Here is a 9,503-nt window from a genome sequence, read left to right as displayed (position 1 = left end):
AACAGACGGAGCTGGCTCAGAAATCCGAAGGTTGGCTGCCTGGCATGCGTAGATAAATTGAGTTGAATGGAGCGCTACTGATTGGACTTACAATCCGGAGCTGTGAGCTGGTAGCTAGCTGCTGGTAGCTGGATTGGCCACCTGTCCCTCCTCCTCCTCCTCCTCCCAGAGTATCTTTCAGATTTTCAATTATGGTTAATCATGCAAATGTTTGTCGCCTGTGAAAATGTTTTACATAATGCAAAGTGAAATGCCGCCCCAGCTCTATTCAGGCCATTCAAGGGAGTTTCAAGCCGAGCAGAGCATTATAGTCCAATGCATACATGAATAATTGTCTTTTTGTGTGTCCATCTTGCAGATGCTGCTGCTCTGCTGCTGCCGTATCCCTGGGATATGATGAGCTGCTGTGCTGCTCAGGTAAGCCGAGCAATTTTTGCTGCCTGATTTCACAACTCCGACACCAGAGTGTCAGGTTGTGGCACATTCCCTAGCCCCTATCCCCTATCCCCTATCCTGATCCCTCTCTATTCTGGCCTTTGCTTCGGTTTGGGATTAGAAAGCAACCCCGAAACGTGTCACATTATGCCAAGAGGATAGGTTAGGATAGGATAGGTAGGGGACATGTCCTGTCCCTTTTGCAACCGATTTTGGTTTCGGGATTAAAGGAGAGAATGTCCATTCGAAAGGCATGTATCTTCATTGAGCCAATGCGAAATACCTGCAAAGGTAAGTGAGCATTGGAAATGCTGCAATCAAAGGGGATTTGGGTTGGGCAGAGGGATGAACAAAGTAATTTGAAAGTGGTTAGGAAAATGATCTTTCTGTATCCTCAGGAAATGAACAGGTTCGTTTTGAGATACCAAAAGTAATTTGAAATGGATTTCCACCTCATTCTGCTTGTGTTTTGTAAATAATTATTCAAAGGAACTGAAATTTCTGCATTATGAAAATTAATATTCATAAATATTTCCTTTTCAGATGGTATTCTCTCTCGCTTTGCTTGTATAAGTGCCAGAATTAGGACTGAATTCAGCTTGTAATATCCTAGGAGTCGCCCCTTAATCCATTCAATTATATTCCTTAGAAGGTTTGTGCAGTTTTCCATGCCGCATAACATGAAATTTCAACTTCGTGCGACTCTAATGTATTTGAGGTAATTTATCAACTTTTAATCAAATGCATTTCCCATGCATATACGGTGATGCTCCCTGCCTCTGCCATCCCGCCATATAATATATGTCCGTTGCTCATGCCATTACGTGTTACGCAATAGCCACCCCCAAAAATCCAGGAAAACTACCCCTCCTCACCATCGCCACTATAGCTCGAAAGCATGGCTGATCCTTTACAGTTTTTACATGCATTCCCATGCGTATTCCTCCGTATGTGTGTGTGCCATTTGGTCATAAATTCAAAAAGCTGGCCCAGCTTAAATTTTGGTTTTTCAATTTTTGAATGCCAGACCTCTGACAACCCCCGGACCTCCATGGATCCCCTTGCCAGCTCTCTTCGCCTTTCGTCCTCCGCCGACCAGCATCTCGCATAGTTGTGCGTGCAACTGTAAAACGTGTTACAGGGACCGGCCAATGTCCTGTTCCCCTCATACCCCCGTACCCTCGATCTGTCCCGTCACAAAAACCATGAGATTTCATTTAATTAAAGCATTTAGGCTGGGGTTTTTGATTTCGACGCCATATGTGCGTTGAATATATTAAATATACAAACACAATCCTTTTCAAAGGACATCAGCCAGGCGGCAGCACCTAAACAAATATGTTAGATTGGCCTGGGCTAGGACAAAATATCAAATACAAAAAAAGTGCAGCTTAAGAAAGGTTAAACAAAGGTTAAGCTCGGGGAGCAAAAGGTTCAAGCCTTGCGGCCCGAAAGCCAACTCATCAAAGTTATTTAGTTAAAATTAGTGCCTGTCGAGGATGTCTCCCCAATATGCCAAAGTAAACAAGACGACGCAGAATCATCCAGCCAAGAGTCGAATAGCTCGAGGGCCTGGCAAAGGACACGAAAACGGTTTATGGGGATGGGATGGCATGGGTATATAGGGGCTATAGTGGGGACTTCTTCGGGGGACAATGTCGTGCTGCTGACAAGTGCGATGACAACGTCAAAGGCTGGCTCTCCTCCAAGCCAAGGCTTCTGGTGGTGGTGCTGCTGCTGCTGCTGCCTTTGCTGCATGCCATGCTCGACTAGCTGCGAGGCACCTTTGGGAAAAAAGACGCTCATCTGGAAAATCAACTTCGACTTTCGGGCCACCCAGGCAACAGCAGCACAAGCAGAAGCAGCAGCAGCAGCATCCGCATCAGCATCGCCAAGGAGCAGCAGCAGCATCAACGAACCGCAAATCATAAAATAAACTCTTTAATTACGCCTCACGACTTGCCAAGGCAGACACGCAACAAGCCCAGGCCACAGTCGAATGGAAAATTATGCAAAATGCAACAGCAGCAGCATCGCTTGCTGTTTGCCACAGCAGCAACAGCAGTGGAGAAGCCACTTCCGAAAATGTGAGTAAAATTATAAAATCTTTGGCACGACAATGTTGACGACGACGAAACTGCAAATTACCAAATTATAAACGAACAACAACCAACAAACTGCTAAGCACAAAGAAGGAGAACTTTAAGGAATCGAACACTTGAGTTCCCTTTCATTAAATTTAAAAGAAAAACACTAAGTTATATTTATTATAGGAAGTATAATAAAGTAAAGTTTTATGTCTTAAAATAATTTGTTTTTGAATAAAAATTGCGTGTTCCTAGCGCAAAATAGATACAGTAGTCTCAAGCCAATTATAAGTAATTTGTAGGCAAAACTAGCAAAGAAAACTGAAAATCATATAGTACATAATTATTTTACATTATGAATGCAAATTACATAATTAAGTGTAATTTGGGTATACTTTTAGGGTATTTCATGTAGCCTTTGATAAGCCGTATTTAAGAAATTATGCTTATGAATTTTCTACTAAGCATTTCTTTAATAACAATATTTTTTTAAATTTCTCTAGTTTATCTTTTGAAAAGGGTATTCAAAGCATACCATGTAAAATCCTAACAAAAAAAAATATCATTTAGCTGCCGATGATGAGGCAGAAGTGGCTGGTATTTACCAGGAAAGAAAACCGGGGGGAAAAACTGAAAATGCACTCGGACTCTCACACACTCGGCATACTGGCTGGCATCCATGGACAGCCGCCCCCCTGCTGGAAGGCGCACATTTAAACAACCTGTCTCTGCGCTCCCCCTCCTTGGCAGTTAGTTCACAGAAAAGTGCCCACCTTTCCCGGGCTTGGCACCCACTCGATTATCACCGAAAAACGATTGACCTCACGAATTCGTAATTAATTTTCACAAAAGTTTTCCATTCGAAGACAAACTTCAAACAAAAGCAGTGTCTGTGTGTTAGTGTGTGTGCGGATTGGTTCGCTTTTGGGTTCAGTTCAGTTTTTGGGATTGCTTTTGGAGGAGCACCAGCACCAGCCCCATCCCCGCTCCTTTTTCCTGCGGCTGCCAAAATGTTTAAACATTTGAGCGCACACACATCTCTGTGGGGGGGCAAAGTGAATGCTGTTGCTCTGTTGCTCATCTGCTCCGGCTCTCGAACCCGAACCCGATCCCGGTTCCCCCATCCCCCCCCTGAATCAGTGCCACTTCTGAACCCTCTTTCACCTTGTTGCTGCTGCTGCTGCTGCCTGGTTGCTTAGTTTGCCAGTTATGTGTGTCGCTTAAGTGCTGAAACAATGTTCCAAGTTGTAAGTGCAACAAAAGCGGCCCCGGCAACTCGGTAACATGGCAGTGAACGAAGCCAAAAACCAAACTGAACCGAACTCAAACTCAACTGAACTGAAACCTGGAGGAGTGCACCAAAAATAAAGTGTGTAAAAATGAGCAACTTTTTCAAGTGAGAAGCAACTATGTGGCATGCAGCTAGCTGCACGCTCACCACTGCTGCTGCTGCATCTCGGGCGACAACGACGACAATGACGGGCAGATTTTGGTCGGGAATGCACAGGAAGAAATATAAAGCCTTTATTATATATTAAAACAACTTGGTTGAAATTAATTAAATATCTTTACTTATAAAACAAAGAATTTCGGAATTTTAAATAAGTAATTAAATATTTTAATTAATTAATAAATTTAAAATCATGACTGTAAATTTAAGTTCTCCGCTATGAAAAGTGTATAAACTTTTCTGTAATCTTTTAAAAACACAAACTTTCGTATAAGAAATATTTATTATCTTCCGAATATTTGCTACTGATATAATCTCTCGGGAGATACTTTTCCTCTGTAGAGCGACGACTCGCAAAGATACAAAAATTTTCACTCGTACCGTACCCTCTTCTCCTGCTTTCCGCCCACACTTGCCCCTCCTTCTTTTCCCCCCTCATGTGTGTGTATGTGTGTGCACAATTTTCAAACTGGCAGCGTAAAGTGCACAAATTGCAATTGTAGCTGGGGCGCGGGAATCAGGACAAGACTGAAACAGGGCGGACGACAACGAAATGGAGGGGGTGGTGGGACACACTGAAGGAGGAGGAGGCAGAGGGACACACTGGAGTATCAGGAGGATGAGTACGAGGAGGAGGAACAGGACAGTGGGGCGGAAAGTGGCATCTAGAGTGTGTGTGGAGGCGTCGTCGATTGTAGGCCCATGCCTACAGCCAGACATGGTGGGCTCTTCAACTGCAGCGACTACAGCGACTGCAAAAAGTACTCCCCTGTACAGTGAACACTTGACGTCGAGGCCACAAGACATTAATTACAGCGCTCAAGAAAAGAACCAACAAATGGTAAAGTGAATTAAAAAGAAGGGCTTACAAAAGTGGTAGCTTTTGTATAGACAAAATAGTTAAGGTAGAATTAAAGGCAAGGCTACTAATTAAAGTAAACAAACTAAAAAACTAAAAGTTAGTCATTGTATTGAATAATATTATTATTCATTTAAAGTTATCTATGCTGGTTTATATTTTGTTTACAAATCTATTTAGACTATATAAACTTACCTATACATTTGATATCACCATTTCCTTTTGTGTTCCAGTGTCTTTAAAGCCAATGACTGAAATTAAGAAGATTAAACAAATTATTAAGATTTAATTAAGAAAATGTAAGATATGTAAGATTAACTTTTTCTATTTATTATATTTTTTAACTAAACTGTTAAAGAAAATCTCTTCTCTTTACCTCTTTAGAGTATTTATATCTCCCAAAACCTCAAACCCTACTTTTCTCTCGTTTTCTAGTTCGGTCTCGTGCTGACCAAATGCAAAGTGCAAGTCCAAGGCAGCACCGGCACCATGTTCATTGACACTTTGATATGATTGCAAGAGGAGTGGAGCTGTGAGCTGCCAGAAAGGTGTAGTAGGAGGAGGATGGGTGGGAGAACTTGATAGACGGCAGAGCAGAGGAATCTTGTGGTTAGTTTGGCCAGCCAAAGTTTCATTTTGGGCCATCTTCTGCACAACAACACAGTTTACAACTTCTGGTCAGCTCGTCGTGTTGGAGCAAGAAATGACGTTGCACAAAAATCGCTCTAAAAAGTGTCTCGAAACAACAGGAGGAGGGGGGACATTCCGCTCTTAAAGGTGCAAAAACCTTAAGTGGAGCAAAATATGTATACTACATATAGAAAATGACAAAGTTGATGAGGTGTTCTTTCGGGGCGTTGGAAAATTAATTTTCGGCTGGGATGACATTCAACTCATCGCCCCTTTTGTACCGCTCACTTGCCAGCAGCCTTTGTTGTGTGACTTGTAACTTTAGTTTGTTGTCTGGGGCACTCACAATTTCGCTCTAAAGTTTAATTTCAACGCTTGACTTGGAAAGTTTTTTGCCAGCCAGCCCAAGTGACAACCTACACTGAGAGATTTTGGGATCTAAGGTTAATTTTAAATATTTTGTTGTATTTGTTTATATTGAAAACCCTGCAAAAGCCTCTCCAAGGATTCTTTTCTGATCAACAATAACCTATAAAAGAACCTTAGTTAATTAATCAGTATGATTTATCCCATCTTACAGAATATTTCTTCTCAGTGCAAAGTCAGAAAGGTTGAGGCAAAAGTCGAGCGCGAACTCATAGTAGATCTGAAGCTGAAGCTGATGCTGAAGCTGAAACTCCTTCTGGCCAAGTCGACACAAATTGCTGCAAAGTTTTTTGGCATTCAAGTGTTTTAATGTCTCACGAGTTGTTGTGGAGTCACAGACTCTTGGCCCTCTTCCGCACTCCACACAGTATACACTCTACACACTCCACTCCACACATGAATTAATCAAAGAGCAGCAGCAGCTGCAGTTGTGTGGCATTAAGTACGTGGATAGTAGACATGGGGGCGCAGCGCAGGTGGGTTGAGACCGTAAGACCGCAAGACGGTGGCGCCGCTAGACAAATTCAACTTAATCAATTTAAAGTGCTTACCGCAAAGTCAACAGTTCAAACTAACCGCAACAGGAGGGCGAGAGGCAAAGGCAAACACTGGCCCGCCCGTCCGCCCATACCCATGCCCAGTATACCCCCTTTCTGGCCCTGGGTTATTAGGCAAATTGTCGCCACATAGATACACACTCACACAAAGGCAGGCAGGAGCACAGCAGGTTGCCGTTGACCAACAAGTGACCAAGGTTCAGTTTTACCCCCCATGGACGACAAGTATCCCTTACACTTTTTTTTTTTATATTTTGTCTTGGCCCACCCCCGCTGCTCGCTGACGGTTTCCTTGTCCTTTGTTTGCCAACGTGTATTTGTGTTTACTCTGCTGTCAACATTGGAAAATTATGAAAATTAATATGAAAATTGTTGCTATTTACGGCTAGTTTGCCTTGTTTGTGTGTGCGTGCCTGCTGCCTTGCCTGCTCTCGGGTTTCAAGTGCGGCAATTGTTGGTTTTAGATTTAATTACTTGAGTCAACTTGAGCCTTAATTTGATTGAGTATAATGTGACATTGAGCCCACTCACTCTTCCTCCCAGTGAGGGGTACAATTAACCCGGCCAATTTGGCGGACTTACGCACGGGAAGGACCCTCGAGCGACCGAGAAAAAAAAACAAAGAGCCCTGAAGCGGCCTGCGGATGCAAATCGATTGAGAACCCTACCAAGGTAAACACGCACACACTCGACATTTGCATCTTTGACAGCTCTATTGTTGGTCCTTCTCCTCGACTCGCATCCTGCCACGCACTCACTTACAATATGCAAGCGAAACAAGGGGGAAACTGCATTGATTGCAATGCAGGATATGCAGGGGGACTTACAGGACCCCTTAAGGGCAATCGAAGATGTAAATGCAAACCATATGTAGGGTGCATATTTTATAAATGGTTAGGGAAAAACTTATTGCAAACTATTATTGCAACTATTATTCAACTTTTATTACTTTGTAAGCTCCACAACAAATTACAAAAAGGATTATCTTGGAAATTCTCTTCAATCAAAAGGGCAGTAAAACCATTCAAATAAAATCCCTTTACAGCATTTGAACGCAATAAAATCATAAATCCCAGATGGAAATTCTAACAACATGCATTGCAAAGGAGCTCAATATATATGGTCGTTATACTTTCTAAGCCACTTAAGCGTAATTTTTATTGTTCGCCCCAAACTAATCCCATGTCAATTGTCAACGCTGGCGCTCAAGACACTTAAATGCAGATTATGCATGTCAAATGGAAGCCCACACTTCAAAATCAATTAGCAGAGAGGGAGCTTTTTCAAAAATTCAGAGAAATAGAAGGAAAAAAGTAGCAAAGAACAAACATGTGGGCCAGCGCTGGGAGTTGCCATTAAATGCTCGATTATAATGACAATTGACGGCTGCAATAAAACCAAATTGCCCCGTCAAATGCTCAACCAGCTGGACTAAAAGGCCGACCGGGCTTGGGTTAGATGAGCTTCAGTTAACTCGGCTTCGCCTCTGCTCCTCCTCCTCCTCCTGCAGTATTTACTGTCATAATTTATATGCATTTATGAGCCACGCTTGGACAGAGACAGTTTTTATGGCAATTTTATTTCCTGCAGCCAAATAAAGCAACTCCCCATCCATATGTGTGGTGAGGCCACATTCAAAACTTCAACTTCATTATCGCGTTATCGCTATCCATTTGCTTTCACCTCTCCCCCCTCCTGGGTTGCTGCCGTTGCCGCTGCATTATCGTGATTGCTGTAGTAAATGTTTTTTATTTATTATTATTTACAAATGCATTAAACACAATATTTAATTGCATCATAAAAAAGCGGCAGTCTGTCTGGCCCAATATAAAACCCCAAGCCCCAGTCTATATCTTTCACCCGATCCCTTTTTCCCAATGGCAATTGAACTTCACTGTAAACAGTGGTCGCCCGCTAATTTAAAGATATTGGTTAGAAGGTACTTAAAGCCTTAATTTTAGAATAACTTAATAGCTTTAATGATTTTTTATATTTTGAAAACAGGATATATTACACGGTGAATCATTAAAAACCAATCCAAGAGGACTAATATTCCAAAAACACGCAAAATTTCTAACGCTGAATTCGAACTTGGGAATTACAAGGGTAGCTTTTGTAAAATCTTATGCGTTATGCAAAAATATTGCAAAATTGTTCTTAAAAAGTTATTTAAGAAAAGTAAAAACAAACTTAAAGTTTTGGCAATATTTTTGCCAACATAAGGACTAAAGTGTTGTTCTTTATAAAAAATTATGTTTTTTGAGTAACCACTGTACCTGGTTCAAGGTGCTCAGCTTGTGTGTGCTCGGTGTCTGTTTGTATTTTGTCTCTCTGTTTGTTTGCATAGTGCAATGCTTATCGCAAATGCTTTTCCTATATGCGTGTGATATTTTTATGAGTTCTTTTGACCCGCACCCTTTGGTTTTTCCCCTCTATATTTTCCAGTTTCGATTTCGGCTGCCTGTCCCCATTGTTGTTGTTACTCGATGTTGCTGCTGCTGTTGCCGCTGCTGTCGATGTTTGCTGTTCACAGTTTTTCGTTATTATTTACACAATTGACCCTTTCACACCCGAATACTCATTGAACTTCATCAGCTACATCTACTGCGGGAGCAGGAGCAGTGCTGCAGTTGGAGATATTGCTCACGTACAACTCCCCGCCCCCCGCCTCCGCTCCCACTCTTAATCCCTGGCAGTTGGAGTTCAAGTCTTGGGCTCAACTGTAAATAGTCATAAATGTTTTGTTTATGTTTACAATTTAGCTGCTGCTCTTGCTCCTGCCGATGTTGCTGTTGCAGTTGAAGCAGTTGTTGCAGTTACTGCAGTTGCTCTTGCTGTTGCCGTGTTCCTGGCGCAGTTCGTGACTTCTCTAATGTTGTTGACGTGGTTGTTGCAACATGCTTCCCCATTGCTCTCGCCGCGGCCTAAAGATTTCTGAATTGGTAATGGAGCATGTGCAGTTCAGTGAGGTGAGCTGCATTTTATTGCTATCTAAATCGCTGACTCTTGGCCATGTATGTGGGGCCAGCAACAGCAACAACAACAACAACCTGGTCAGA

General features: G+C 42.3%; 1 protein-coding gene across 7 annotated transcripts in view; it reads right to left on the bottom strand.

Moving 5' to 3' along the window:
* SKIP (Shal K[+] channel interacting protein) overlaps positions 1-9,503 on the bottom strand; it is a 163,364-nt gene that overhangs the window by 140,640 nt on the left and 13,221 nt on the right. For all 7 annotated transcript variants that reach the window (XM_070286349.1, XM_017167804.3, XM_017167808.3 and 4 more), the window contains one exon: positions 5,027-5,082. The gene's annotated coding sequence lies outside the window, so the exon portion shown is untranslated. The remainder of the gene's footprint in view (positions 1-5,026; positions 5,083-9,503) is intronic.

The sequence above is a fragment of the Drosophila kikkawai genome, chromosome 3R (genome assembly GCF_030179895.1).
Source record: "Drosophila kikkawai strain 14028-0561.14 chromosome 3R, DkikHiC1v2, whole genome shotgun sequence".
Taxonomy (NCBI): domain Eukaryota; kingdom Metazoa; phylum Arthropoda; class Insecta; order Diptera; family Drosophilidae; genus Drosophila; species Drosophila kikkawai.
This window is presented reverse-complemented; position numbering and strand designations above follow the sequence as displayed.